Here is a 16,657-nt window from a genome sequence, read left to right on the forward strand (position 1 = left end):
GATGAAAGTGGGGGCAGCAGATTAGGGCAACAGGTCAGCATTTTTTTTAGTGGGATTGGTCTACATGCAGAGAAGGGATGGGAAATTATATGAAGCAGCTGAAATGCCATATGGACATTATAACAGTGAATTAGGCTCTCCATGACAAAACATAATGCTAGAAAAAGACAGTGGCCCTCATTACGACCCTGGCGGAAATCGTGGCGCCAAATGCACCATGGAGCACGGCGGAAAGCTGCCGATAGCGCCATGGGGGTTGGCGGATTTACCGCCCCATTCCGAGGTTGGCGGGGCGGTAAATCCCCATTCCCCATTTTACCCTTCCCCATTCCCATTTTTGCCCCATAGGGTATAATGGGAGTGGGGAAGGCGTTCATTACGCCACCGTAAAATACGGTGGCGTAATTAACAACAAGGGCCCGTAGCGCCATGGATTTCTCCGCCCGGAAAAACCAGGCGGAAAACGCTCCATGGCGCTACGGGAACTCGTAGTGGGGCGGACGGGTCCGCCGCGAATACCGCTGGCGTAAACCCACTCCGCCAGGGTCGTAATGAGGCCCAGTGAATTCAAAGTGCAATATAAGAATTATGAGCATTTCCATCTGTGTAAGTTTGCATTACAGAAAATAACCTATACTAACTAACTTCTCTATTAACAACACCCCAGTAACTAATTAATTCTCCTGATTAACATTGCAATGCAATGTCAGTGAACATGGATGGAAATTCTGTTTTAGTGTTTTTCCATGGAAGAGAAATTTTCACGATAAAAAAAAGAAGATTGAACTGTCTTTTGTGCATTCTGAAATCTCTTCAGTGTGCAGGAAATAAGTTGATACACGCTCTTGTGGGGGATTGGTCAGTGGAGTCAGAAGTCTAGGAGGTGTTCAGATATGTCAAGGGGGAGGCAGCACTACTCTTGATTGACAGGCAGATTGATTAAATAGGGAGTTGAACAGAAAGGCTGGGCTTTTTCCTTCTTTCCTGCACTTCGGCTGGATGCTGGCTTTCGCTGCTGGCTGCAGAGGGGCTGCAGTCCTATCTGCCTGGAAGCCAAAGGCCATCTCTTGTGAGTGTCGGGGATCGTGTGGCTTGGGAATGCTCCAGCGCAGGCAGGAGCAAAGAGGGGTCGCACAGATAAAGTTACTTCAAGTCCTTATGTAAGTATTTTTTGTGGAATTAAGGAGAGCGTTTGGTGACTGCCAATTTTCTCTGTGACTGTCTGTACAAGATTGGTAATTGAGGTATTTCGCACACGGGGAACTAACAAGAAGAAAAGAAAAGTTTTTTGCAATACATTTATATTTTGTTTCTCAGAGAATCGCAGCTGCGCCAGCCTATTGCTAAGAAATTATAACTGTGTAGGCCTCTGGTATAGATAAGTCATTGGCACAATCTATGTGTGATAATTGACATTATTTGAGGTATTACTGGCTTCCCTTATAAATGTGCTAAGCCTGGGTGGATGATTACCCTCATCCTGAAGTGTATAATAGTTATAAAAAGGAGAAGGTTTGTCTTATCATATGGGGTAGTGTAAACCATTTGCTCACCACTAAATTATCACCAAAATGAGGTAATGGCAATTTAACACCCAAAATACCACAATACTAAATTACCACCAAATTAGGTAATAGCCCTAAAGACAAAAACTCCTACATATTTATGGTGCATTGGCCCTTTGGGAACAGACTGTAAAGCAGCTACTGGGCGTGGCAAGTGTGTCCACACCGCCATCCATGCATTAAAGGGAATGAATTCTGTGAGATTAGAGCAGTGCTGCCCATTAGATCAATATGTCTTAAATTGAGGCCACATTTCCAGAACTGGTGAAATACCTAGAGGCAAAATTATATGCACATCGGGTGCGGTTATCAGACAATACCATACAGTGGCACGACCGCATTTCTAGAGAAGTGCAGAAAGAACCACTGAACAGTATCTTTGAAGAGAGTAGTGTAATTCAGGTGTGTCTTCTGAAATTATTTGGAGCTACTGACAAAAATTCTGAGAGAGACTTCTTGATAAGGCTCTGTGCCAAGATCTGGTTCATTTTGAATAGATCTCTACAAATGCAGGAAAATGATGCTGAGTTAATTAGCAGACTAAAAATCGAATTAGATAGAGCTAATGAGCAGGAGAAAAGGTTAAAATCAGAAATAGAGTTATGTCAAAAAGTAATGCAATCAAAATGCAATGAATTCGACACCCAACTGTCTCAGAGAAGAAAACTATTTGAAGACAGTGAGCAAGAACTGAAACACCTGAAAGGGTTGGTAAGCGAAATTAGGCAAGATTAAGATGATGTTATCCTAGAGATTCAAACTCTCCAGAGTGACAGTATGGAGAAGGAAGGTGAACTCCAAGCTATTGAACAAAACATTTCTAAAATGTTCCAGGAAAGGGACGATAGGGATAAAGAGTTTAATCAATTTCAAATGCGCAGAATGTAATAAATAAGATGGGTGATGAGAATACCTATTTGTGTCAGGAGGCAGACCGACTCCATAAAAAGTGCAAAGATTTGGAGCAGCAAATATGTCATTTTAAATCTCAGGAAAAACAACAAGGCACCTCAGTCAATGGAAATGAGGTTAGCCCCACCTCTATATGAGGGAATAATATCCCAATGGCTGTACCAGTGGCTGGGCCTGATTGTAACACAGTTGGGGGGTTTGACACACCCACTGGTGGTTGCCACTAGCCCCATACACCCGAGAAGAGGAATGAACAACACAATAATGCAACTCCAAATATAGTGCCAAATAGCCCTATCAAAAAAAATTAAATCAATCAAGGCTTTGATTAAGCCATTCATAAAGAGAGGTTATTGTTGTATAGAGGACCACCTGGAAACAGTGCATGATATATTTAAAGCCCTAGAAATACGCAAGGAACAATATAGACAATACTTTCACTTAACTCTTGATGCAGCCACTGCCAGCATCATCAGAGGCCTGAATGAACAAGAAAATAAGTCATGGGCAGAATTCAAAAAGGAGGTTAGGCACCATATCAGTCACTGCAGCATGCAAAGTAAGCTGCATATACCATGACAGCCAAGCCAAATGTGTCACCTTGCCAGTTTCTCCAAGAATTAAAAAGAGCATTTTCCCGCTTTGATGTACCCTTTAGTCCAAATTCAACTGAGTTTAAGACTGCCTACTTTTATGGCTTACAAAATGATATTACATCACAGTTAATTTGCGTGTTTGATCACGAGAAGTCCCTTGAACGGGTCGTAGATCAAGGTACTAAACTATAAAGTCATATATTGTCAAAGTGGAGAGGGAGATAGAATTAAAGAAACAAAGTCATGATCTAAAGACTCCTCACCAGCGGTAATGGAGATAAGATCTGCTAAAATGTCACTTGAATCAGCCCAAACTCCGGTCAAAAATAATGTGACATCTTACCAGAGAGGCGCAACACAAAGATTCCCAAACACCAATGTTCTAGTCACATGATCCGAGCAATAGAAAGAGTTACATTAGTCCTAGGTACATGGGAGACAGACCCAGGGTGGAATACCGGCCCGATATATTAGGCATGAATAACAATCAGAGACAAAATCAATATCAAAGAAACAATAGTCCATACCAGATATTGGGGGCACAGAGCAGATTTGACCCCAATAGCATTGTATATGGTAATCAGGACAGACCACGATATATGGATCGGTTCATTGAAACTGAAAATCAGCATAGGGGACAGTTCCTGCAAAATGAAAGACAAAACATCCTACATATCTATGGTGCATTGGCCAGAATCAAACCCGGGTCAACTGCTTGGAAGGCAGCTATGCTCACCACTATACCACAAAACATGAACTATGCCACGCACCACTATAATCAATCACCACCGACAATGGATCACAACCAACGAGTGATCACACCACGTTCCCCACCTTCCATGAATCAAGAGTTCAGAAACAACTCAAATAGAAATCCATCTCCTGAGAGATACCGGAACATATTTAACCAGGGTGAAAGTAATCAGTACCGGTCTAAACCGCAAAGAGGGGATTCTAGGGAGATGGACAGATTTCAATGCCTGAGGACCAAGTCAAAATGGTGTCTGAACAGATAGGGAAATTCTGTGCAGTTCAAAAACAACCATTTAATGAGGGGGCAGAAGGTCACAGAAGCGATCTGGTGTCTTCTTATAATAATTGAATAAATGCTAATGGCATCTGCAATGATAAAGATACAGAATCCCATAAACCAGTTTCGTGTAACGGTCCTGAATTGCTTGCTGATTTAAACATGAAGATGCCTACTAATGAAAATGAGACAGGGGATAGCACTGCACTTAAAAAAGAAGTTTGGTTTAATTTAGCATTAAATAAAGTGTGTGTAAATGGAAAGGAGAACAGAGAAAATAGACATGAAACCCCAAAAAAGCAGAGAGACAGATTAAAAAAAGACATCACATGCCATGATAAACAACTGTTGAAGAAGTAGGTTTGACTGCTAAAACATTCTCCCTAGATACTCAAAATGCCTATAAAATGCAAACAGGAAAAATGAGTACAAAAAAAGTAGGGTACAGGCAAGTCATGTGAAGAGTACTTTGAGCCACATATGTTTCAATAGGCTAAAAAGACTGATACCATTCCAGATGCAAATAGGTGATTACAGTCAGAAAATGACAAGTTACCATGTGATGTTTATGAGCATGTTCAGTTGAAGAACTGCAGTGTGAACGCTGATGGTCCCCGAACAGAGAGGCAAACAGTGGCTACACACCAGACGACCTCTGAACGTGACAAGACAGACAAAGATTCCCAAGATCAGATGTGCAAAAAGGAGGGAAAAATATAATTTCACTTGTCTCTGTGCTTGGCAAAAAGTGAGAAGGGCTTGTGGAAAGTGAGTCCTGAAATCAGCAGAAATTCACACTGTCTGTGTTTATTGGAAGAAGTTGAGGACAGGTATTATGCCCCCATTACTGTGGAAGAGAAGTGCAATACATTGCAATGATTGACACAGGTGCACAGGCCACGATCATGTCCAAAGAATTGGTAAAAAGTATCAATGAAGGGCCCACAAAATCAGATCAGAGTGAAACAAAATAAAGGCCCCTTACATAATTGCAATGGTGAGGAGGTACCGATTGAAGGTGTCACTGAGGTTGACATAAAGATAGGAAAACACAGAATGAGACAGGAAGTATTGATCACATCTATCAGTGAAATTCCATTCCTGAAAAGGTTGTCGCCCCTTATTGATGGAGTAAATGGTGTTCTGTGGTCTCTAACAAAAAAACGATTAAGGCCTAGAAAGGTAAAGTCACAAAACAACAGTGTAAACAAATGATGCAGTGGAGGTGTATCTTCAAAATGGCTGTGTGTCTAGTGTCACTGTCATCCTGATGTGCCAGGCTAAAATACAAAGTGAAAAGGAGAAACAATCCATGGAGATTCATTTGGATCCTAGGAAAAAACAGCAGACTGAAATAGATAAACATACATTGCACATTTACCTAAAAGAGGAGAAGTGAAAGCAGAATACTATCCCTGAGGTAACTATAGAAAAACATGTCACAACCCTTTCTGAAATACACATAGGAGATAAGCAGCCATGGATCCATATTGGTATAACTGGTCATTGTGAAATTGTAAAAGCTACTTGAACAGGAAAGGAGTTTTATTAATGAGAAACTACTTCAGAGAATAATGGAAAGGGAGCAGATCCCAAAATTCAGAATTAACAATCAACACATTTCTGGGATGGACAATCCAGACTTTGAAAATAGAATTGCAGGACGGTACATGCTAAAAAGTACCATTGGCAAAACAACCATGAGCGGGACACAGAATGATTTTTGGTGTTGGATTTACTTAACCAAAGAGTGTGCCATATGCAATTGAGTTACAGGTGAAAAAGGAAGTTACCATTCCTGCATTCACCAGACAAGTCACTATAACACTAAAGAATAGAAATGGGCAGCAAATGAAGGATTCTGATGCATGTGTGTGCTTAAACGAATCCATGAAGCAGCAAGGGCTGGAATGTGAATTTACACCATTGGTGGAGATTGGGAATGCATCTGTCAAAATCATGGTAGATAATAAAGGATACCCGGACATTTATTTGGAGGAAAATTCTGTGTTAGGAATGGAAATACAAAAATCACATTACACTGCAGATTTCAATAATACAGTGATTGGGAACATCCTTGAGAGGTATATAGATGCACACGGCGTATTGCCAGAGTCAATGGACTCTCAACCTAAATGCATATTCAAAGTTCAGTCTGTGTATCCTTATGATTCCTATGAGATAGTGTGCTGTCACCAGGATAATTACATTTTATTTGATTTAAATTAAGGTGAAACAGAAAATCAGCCTATTGAAGTGGATGCTTATATTCCAAAATATCTAAAAGTGGCAACTCTGCAAAGAGATATGGCCACACAGTTAGAAGAACACACAGAGGTTCCTCCATTGGAGGATTTTCCAGAATTTTCAAAAACGGTAGAGGAGAAGATTCTGTCAGCAGATACATGTGACAGTCAAGAGGATAAGAGTGAATTGAGAAACATATTTATGGAATTTTAGGATGTTTTTGCCAAGGATGCATATGATTGCGGCCTAACAGATTTGCATGTTACCACATTACCAGAGGGATATGGTAGAAATCTGGTATTTGTGTGCCAATATCGGTTGCCACTGGCATGCTTGGAGTCACTGGCAGAGATTATTAAGAATTTTGAATCCAGAGTAATTATCAGAACCATTCATAGTAACTGAAAGACTCCCATTTTGGGCATATTAAAACCAAATGGTCAATGGTGTTTGTGTGCAGACTAGAGAGAATTAAATAAAAGGGTACCAGTGTCTAGATGGTCACTCCCATTTATTGATCAAGGCCTCCCACAGGTGCATGGGTAAAAGGTGTTTACCACGTTAGATCTTACATCTGGGTACTGGTGTCTGCTATTGGCAGAAGACTTTCAAAATGTGTTCGCATTTTCATTTGATAAAACGCAATACGCTTGCTCTAGAACACCATTTGGGTATGTTAATAGTGGGAGCGAATTTGGCATATTTTTGAGAAAAGCACTTCCAGATGCGGCAGAAAGGGGAACCATAGTCTATGTAGATGATGTTCTTATTAAAAATGAAAGTCTGAAAAGTAATTTTGATGAGATTAAACACATGCTTGGCCAATTGCAGAAGGCAGGTCCCAAAGTATCCTTGCAGAAGGCCTAATGGTGCAAAAAGAAAGTGAATTTCCTAGGCCATGAAGTGACTGAACATGGATTAAATCCACAAAAGTAAAAGGTGGAAGCAATACAGAAATTGAAAAATCCTACTAATATGAAAGGTCTAAAAAGTCTACTAGGGATGACAGGATATAACAGCAAGTGTATTTAGAATAATGCCAAAATCACTCTACCCTTGACTAAATTATTGAAGCAGAATGCACCTTGGAAATGGGAAAAAGAGCAGTATGAGGCAGTGTAGAAATTGAAAGAATGTCTCATGAAGGTGCCATGCTTAGCCTATCCCATAAAGAATCAAAATTTCTTTGTAGAAATAGTAGTCACGGAACAGTGTATGTCAGCTGCGCTATCTCAGATTTGAATCATAAAACTATCGCCTATGCAAGCAAGGCGTTGTCTCAAGTTGAAACTAAATTCAATGAATGTGAAAGGACTCTCCTGGCCACTGCCTGGGTGTTACAACATTTTCGTCAAATTATTCAGGGAGAGAAAGTAATTATTGAAACAAGTCATCAGTCTTTGCAATTTATACAACGTAAAATGATTAGATCAGGTAATCTGGCACAATCTAGAATCACTTCCTGTACTTATAAACCTTTATACTATTTACTTTCTTTATACACACACACTCAAATCATGTTAAACTAACATTTTTTAAATGAAATATATAGACTACATATATTCAAACAAAATTGCATGCAAACAGAATCTATGTTTAAACCTTTATAAAAATACTTATACAATTTCATATTTTTTGTTTTTATTTATTTATTTACTTAATTACTTTAAATTAAACATGACATTGAGGCGCTATTACCTAGAACAGTTTACTTACAGAAATAGTGGTATTCACTAATATATTATAAATTTCACAAGACATAGTAAAGATATTTTTTTTTGCTACAGTTAGTCATTCAATACAATTTGTTCATTGAGAACATATCATATGTACTGAACTGATGCAATGTATCTTATGTAAATAAATTAGTTTAATGGTTTTACAGAAGGCACCGAGGATTTCAATTAAAAAAATCAATATCTAAATTAAAAACAGTGCTATATACAAACAAAGTTACTAATTTGAAGCTTTTACAATTGCAGTGAAGACCAGTTTCCTGAAAAGAAGCACCCGAATTCGAAGAAGAAAGAAAAACTAAGAAGTTACCTGTTAATTTAAAAAAAAAGTAAGTAAATTATCACCATAATATTTGTATTATTAATCAAATATACTATAACATTAATACAAGCTATTTTGGTTTCTAAAAATAGAGATTTTGTACCATTTTGTCCAAAAATGTCCATGTCTTAAACAGCAATTTACAGCCAGAATGGCCCACAAATTTCTATTTTTGGACACACAAATTACCCAACTGAACCACTACAATTTTCATATTATAGAACAAACAACTGTTTTAATTGTATACATTAGATTTACTATTTGTACTTTTCCACACCACTAGCTTACTTTTTTTTTGTCATCTGAACCCCAGTTTAGTAACACATAAATTCAAGAATACCTATCCCTACTAGTTTTAGTTCCCAATGCACAATCACACACCATTACATACATCTTTATCATCTTACTCAAACACTCATGCACACAGCACACATACATTCCAGAACACCCCAACCCATATCTTCTTTATTTTTTTCAACAGACCCTAAAGAATGCCTACCAAAAGTCAAGTCCGTAGAAAGCAACGCAAAAGTAGAGCAAATGAAAATAAAGGTGTCCAACATAAGCATCCATCTCTAGCAGAATTTGTAAAAAAAAGTTGAAACAAAACAGCTAATACAATCATTTAGTGAAACACAAGAAGTTTCAAGTACAACAACTTTGCTTCCTCTATCAAAAAGTAAAACAAACCAAAAAACAATTAACAGAAAATCAGCTATCAGTACAGATAAAACTACTTCTTCAAATTTTAATATAGTGCAAAGTAAGCATACCAAGAAAAGTATTTTAGCCAAAATATACCGTCACAAAGTCCTTCAAAATCTTATAAAAACAGGAGAGAAATCAGGTTCAAAGCTTAAAACCTATCGTAGGAAATTAATCTTAGAAGCATTGATGGACAGTGCAATTCTTCTCAAAAGAAATGTATTTATTTTACTGTTAAACAAAATGAAACCACTAACAAAACTAATAACTAAATTACAAAAAAGACTTCTCAATAAGCGAAATGTCAACAGAAAGAACTTCTTAAGTATCTGCGGAGGTGAATGGAATCACACTACGAGCACAGAACCATATTTTAATGAAGAAGCGTACAAACAAAAGCAAACAAAAAGCAATTGCCATAAATAGCAGTGGTCGAGGTTATGAAAAAGTGAATAATACCATAATGGAACAAGAAGTACTCCTTACAAAAATATGCCCTGAAAACTTAGAATTACCCCTCCATTCAACTGAATCAGAACGTCTAGTGTACAAATGGCCATGCACGTCAATGTGTAACATTCCCAAACAATGTTTCAAATCTTTACGCCAATTCCTCAATAAATATGTAAAAAGCAAAGACAAAATCAAAATTAAATTACTGCAAAATATAGATACCTGTCCAGTGCGCAAGTACACAGGACTACAAGGACATTCATTGGCCTGCTTTACAGGACCTACTTGTAAAACCACTTTCCATGATATCAAAAGGATATCAACACATCATTCAACTATAAGAAATCTAGTCTATAAACTGTACTATGCTAAAAAGTCCTGCTTTAGCACTAGCAAAGTTAAATAACATCCTTCTACATGGTACAGCAAAAGACCTACTTGAAGAAATTCACTATATCCAGAAAAAATATTCTGGAAGTGAAACCCATTTACAGAATGAAATAGCTTTAAACCAATTAAGCAACAATTCTACACATGGCAACCTTTTGCTAAACACATACAAAAACGAAATACTAAAATTTAAAAGTACATCAGCTGAAGTACCAAACAATGTATGTGTATGTTGCCGTAGAATTTTTTATAAAAGTAACACAAAAACTGTGGACCTATCATACAAAATAGAAGACAATGAAGATTCTACATGGTTTGAATTAGCTCTCTACCTTATAGCAGAAAACAAATATGAAATAACTGAGCCCTTAATACTTTGCAGTTATTGCACTACAAAACTTGACAACAACCAAACTCCTTCACGTTCTATCACAAATAATTTGGAATTATACCCAGTACCAAAACCTCTACAACAACTTAATTTATATGAGAGCATCATAATTCAAACAGTACACCCATTTCAAGCAATAATACGCCTTCAACCAAAAACAGCAAAATTACCTCCCTCTGAATTGGTAAAAGGCATTTGTGGAAAAGTAGTTAATTTACCATTAAATCTAAAAGAAAATGTGCATACTGTAGGAGTGCAACGTCCAATGCAGCAATCTTTAATTATATTAGTAAATGGAGTACCTACAAAAGACAAAAAAATATGGCAACAGCTGGTAGATTTATATAAAGTTAGACAAGCCTTCCAATATCTTAAATAGAATAATGAATATTACAAAGAAATTAATATTGAAGAAAACTTGAAAGATACAACTGAAATAATTCAAGAAACACAAGAAGCTGGTCAATTTGAGCTACTAGATCCTGCTACAATATCAAATACTTTAGACCATTATACAATTCATCCTTTGCACTGTAATGACACCGTACAAGATGTACTGGAAACTTACCAAATGCGTCAAAGCAAAAGGATCGCCAATCAGTATATGGGAAAAAAGTATAGAAGCATGTGCTTTTCCTCTACTCTTTCCTACTGGCAAAGGAGGAAGGTATGATGATAGACCTATTCAAATATCAGCTTCAGAATACCGCTCATTACGGATGTATTCTGAAGATCCCAGATTTAGACAAAATGTGGAATACATATTCCACCTACTCTTTGAAAGTGAACTAGCAACTTTATGTTACGGAGTTGCACACATATTAAAATCAGGATCACACTTTCAAAATATGACAGCTACACAATTATTAGAGAAAGTGCAACAAAAGGATGAGGTTTTACAATCAAATATTACAAATCTATTAGCAAATATGCATGGTACTAAAGAGTACTGGTTTCGACGTCATGGAGATGTACGTTGTATGATCAGAAACCTTGGCCCACCCACTTGGTTTGTTACATTAAGTTGTGCAGAATATCCATGGGAAGATTTACATGACTTCCTACGCATATCAAATAAAAACAAAACAAACATAGATATTCTAACACCTGGAGAACTTTGTTCTTTGGATCATGCTAATGTTTCAAGATATTTTCACCATCGCTTCATTGCTATGCTACATTTTATTTGTAATAAAACTGTTCCTCCCCTTGGAGAAGTGCAACACTTCTTTTGGAGAAAAGAATACCAAGCCAGAGGAGCACCACATATCCACATGCTTTTATGGATTAAAGATGCTCCTAAATTTGGTCAAGACAGTGATGACACTGTTTTACAGTTTATTGAAAAATATGTCACTTGTGAAATTCCATCAGAAGCCACAAATAGTGATCTTCATGCACAAATTTTACAATTTCAAAGACACAAATGTGGAAAATATTGTCGTTGCAAATACAAAAACAAAGGCAAATACTACACCAAATGCCGATTTGGTTTCCCTAGACCAGTTACAAATACAGGTCAAGTAAACAACCTCATGTCTTCAGTTAGACATAGTGTTAAAGGTAAGTCACCTAAAAATACATATTACATAAAAAGAAAAGAAGAAGAAAAATATATCAATGATTATAATGCAATCATTGCCCACTTATGGAATGCAAACATAGATGTGCAGTACATTGCAGACAATTCTACTGCAGTTGCACGATATGTCACAGCATACTTAACTAAAGCAGAAAAGACAGAGCTCCAAGACCTCTGGAATGACCTGTCATCAGATAAAACAGTATCTCAGAAATTATACAGCTTGGGCATAAAAATGCTCACCCATAGAGAATGTGGATCTTATGAAGCAGCTGATCGTTTAACTGGTACTTCATTGTATGGTAAATCTGAAAATATAGTATGACTAAGTCTTGGTCCAGCTAAATCTAGAAAAAGAGTTCTAAAATCATATGAAGATATAGAAACAATAGCCAAACATGATCCCAACAGCCAAGACATTTTAAAAAACAATTTATTGGAGACATACTACCCAAACAGAAGTAATACTTTGGAAAACATGTGTCTATACCAAATAGCCCAAAACTACACATACAAAAATAATATGAAACCTGATGAAAAAAAAGGTAAATTTAGAGTGACAGACTGTGAAGGCAGCTTGGTTAAACTCACTAAACCAAATTTAATTAATCATATCAAATTGTCATTGAAGACTCCTCAACATAAATAAGTATATTACATGTCCCTGCTACAACTCTTCAAACCATGGAGAAAAGAAGAACAATTACTAGATAACTATGACTCACATGAGCATGCTTTCAAAGCAAATGAAAGCACTATAACTGATGTAAACTTTACACAGTACAAAACAATGTTGCACAATGAAAAGCAACATGAAGAAGAACTCCAAGCCCAACTAGATAAGGATACTCCTAACAGTAGTCAACCTTCTGTAACAGGAAGCCAAGAACCACTGGGAGAACAACTAATAACAAATGAGGCAGAATTAGCTATGATAGAAGTAGAAAACACCATGGGGCCGATTCATGGAACAAACGTGCGCCGAAAATCCATGCGCAAGCAGGCGCAAGGGAGCGCAACCGTGAGAAACGCAGCGCACGCGCACGATTCAAGGAAGACGCTGCGCGTGTTTCCCGCTGTCCGTGCGCCCAATCCAGCCATGGCGCACGCAGGCATACACGGCGTGCGCTACGCGCACAGCAAAAGCGCACATAGCGCGGCGCACACAACCAAAGTGGGCGGAACAGTGGGCGTAACACGCGGAATGGGGAACAACGCGTGAAAAAGAAGGCGTAACTGGGGAAGTACTGCAGGGAACTACACGGAACGCCCACACGCACGCGAACAACCCGTATTCATGGATCCGAATATGGGAAACCCGCGCACGGCAAAAGACGCGCACAGGCGTCAACGCGTCCGCCACACGAAGGCAGGCGGAAGCGTCCCCGCGCACAGCATAAAAGTGCGTGAAAACAACAAACGCGTATATACAGCTACGATGAATGCCCCATTTGTCGCAGCACTGATCGTGGGACACCGCAGGAGGAGGAGAATAGCCAGGGCACGCATTTTCGCACCACGGACAAGCCTTTTTGGGATGCCTGACGACCAGGTCTATGGCAGGTATAGGTTTCCACCCCATATCATCCTAGAACTGGTCAGGGAGTGGGAAGATGACCTTACATCCCCCACCCTTTGCTCCCAAGCATTGAGCCCCTTGGAGAAGCTGCTCAATGTCCTGCATTTTTTGGCCACTGGGTCATTTCAGCGGACCACTGCCATAGTGGGGGGGGTCTCACAGGCCACGCAGTCACGCTGCCTACACCAGGTACTGGCAATCATGACAGCGCGCCCCTCAGTCCGCAGGCACATATACATGCCCAGAACACCCGCAGAAAGGCAGGCCGTTGGCCTGGATTTTTTCAGGGTGGCACACTTCCCCAAAGTGCTCGGTGCCATAGATTGCACCCATGTGGCCCTACGTCCACCTAGGGCCACTGAGCACATCTACCGAAACCGCAAGCACTGGCATTCCATCAATGTACAGGTGGTATGCAATGCAAAGGGAGTCATCACCTCTGTCTATGCAAACTACCCTGGCTCCACCCATGACAGTTTCATATACAGAATGTCCGCCCTGAGCCGGGCCCTGGAAGCTGGGCAGCATGGCGACACATGGCTCCTAGGTCAGTACAAATGCACTTGCACATGCATGCAAGTCACACACTGGCAAATATCCAAACCCTAATAATCTCAACTATTATCACCTCCCCAGGGGACAGTGCCTACCCTCTGAGCAACCACATGATGACGCCAATCCGGAACCCCACCAAACCACCCCAGGTAAAATACAACGCCGCCCATATTGCAACCAGGGGCATAGTGGAGCGCACATTCGGAGTGCTCAAGTCACGTTTCCGCTCCCTTGACCGCTCTGGTGGGCAACTACTCTATGCACCACCAGTAGTGTGCAGGATCATTGTGGCAGCATGTGTCCTGCACAATGTTGCAACACGGCAGGGCGTCCCGGTGGACATGGTGGTGCCCCCACATCCCCAAACACAGGCACAGGCGCTGCCCATGGGAGGGGACAGGGCACGTGGCGAGGAAGCCCGGACCCAGCTTGTGGCCACATTTTTCACCTAAACTCCCACCCCTGCGGAGTGCACACAGGCCTGGCACATACCAGGTGACAATCGATGATGACAAAGAGACAGTCAACTGTCACAACCCTACCACCCTGAGATAGTTGCCATAGAAGTGCCACATCGTCTGCATCCCTAGCTACTTAAACACAAGCTATCCTGTGTGACCAAAAGGCACACATATGACATGATATGGCCTATACACAAGTATTTCAAGGTGCGATGAGGCAGGGGGGGGGGAACAAGGGAAGACAGACAACGGTACTACTAGGCCAGGTGTCATTGAGATTGTGCAAGTGCAGGGGTAGGGGGAAGGGAAAAGTGCAAGGGGAAGGGGGGGGAGTGCAGTACAGGGGAAGTAGCCCAAAAAAAATATACATAGGTCGGCTGGTGGCAACTGCAAAGATAAGTGCAGACAAGTGCTGGGAAGGGTGGGCTGTAGGGATAGAGAGACAGTACCGCAGTGCAGGGGTTGCCAGGGAGGCAGTGCAAGTGGAGAGTGGCTGGGCCAGGGACCGAGGTCGGTGAGAGTGGCCCAGTTGCAGCTCCAGTGCAGTTCCAGTGAAGAATTCTGCAAGGGAGAGGCAGAGAGAAAGCAGAAGCAAAGAGGAAGGTCTTGAGGTGCTTCCAGAACTGAGAGATGGTTCCCCTCAAGTTCAAGTGAGGCAGGAAGGCTGTTCCAGAGGGAGGGCCCTGCCGCGGAGAGAGATCTACCCCCTGCTAGTTGCTCTGAGAAGCGGATGACCCTGACATGCAAGGTGTGCATCACACACACCTGCAAAACAGGCCATGGCCATCACTGTCATGTCACTCAAACCCTCCCAAACCACAACATGACATGGCAAGCAATACCCATACACCAACACAGTAATGATAAGGTACACATTGCCATGTCCTAAATGTACAGTGGCATCAGACAATGATGCCTGACCCGGAATCAGATGAAATGACTGACCAACGAAATCTCCCACCCAAAATAAGTCATTTCCAAATGCATTACAAGAGTCGTAGACGTAACATAACACTGAATGCCTGTCTACATGCACATTGTGCATTGCAAAATCAACACTGCAGCTCATGTGTGCAGTGTCCTACTCCTGCAACACACTGCTCAGCGCACAGCACAGTGAACAGCCATTGTGTGTGATGCACACCCTGAGCATCACATCTAAGTGACAGACCACATCAAACAGCAAATTAGGCATGTACAGGATCCATAATCGGTCACAGAACATGTGCTGCAGGGACACAGTGGGCACCAGAAGGCAAACAGTGTACACGTGGATATGCAAGGGTGGGAGTACATGTAGTGCATCAGAGTGCAAGTGTGTGGTTCTGCAAGGACATGCACTCCACATATGCATGTGTACTCAAGTGACCATTAGTGTTCTCTACACATCACATGTGAACATTCACCATGTGTACACCCCAGCATGTCAAACCACAACTATCCCCTCGCACCTGAAAGGTAAACACAACACATGAACAGGCATTGATCAGCAGAACACAACATGTACATAGGATACCACCATTACAATGTCAGAGGTCCCATCACACTGCAGGGCAAGGCAACTATCAACAACAACCCCCCCCCTCCCTCACAAATGACCATGACCCACTGAACAACTGCACCTGGGTCATGGAGCCTTCAAACCTCAATTCCACCTGGCCACAGGATCACCTTTACCCTTCGTCACCATCTCCCACCTTGTGTGTAAAAAGGTGCCTGCACCCTCATAATCAATGTCCAAAATCACAAAATCCAAGCCAGAAAAACGAACCAGAACACCCTCCAGTAGATGACTTGACGTAGCAGTACCTCACAAAGGCCAAGTACTACCACAATAGTGCTACAACCAAGGTAGCACAGCAAAACAATGTCACGACAGGATGTGAGACATGTGTGGTACATGACATAGGATGATGCACCATGAATGGATGTGTACTGTCACAGGTCCCCTGTACAGGCGCGGGAGTGTCACGAAACAACCACCCCCACCATGCCCCGGGTGCCTGCAAGGTCAAACTCACACAGGCCCCTGAGACCCTGGTGGGGAAGGAGGTTCAGGGATATGCAGTGGGGACAGGTGTTGACACACTGGATGACTGGAATGAGTGGCAGGAGAGGGGAGGAGGAATGACA

The sequence above is a fragment of the Ambystoma mexicanum genome, chromosome 13 (genome assembly GCF_040938575.1).
Source record: "Ambystoma mexicanum isolate Mex_15411 chromosome 13, UKY_AmexF1_1, whole genome shotgun sequence".
In the NCBI taxonomy this organism is placed as follows: domain Eukaryota; kingdom Metazoa; phylum Chordata; class Amphibia; order Caudata; family Ambystomatidae; genus Ambystoma; species Ambystoma mexicanum.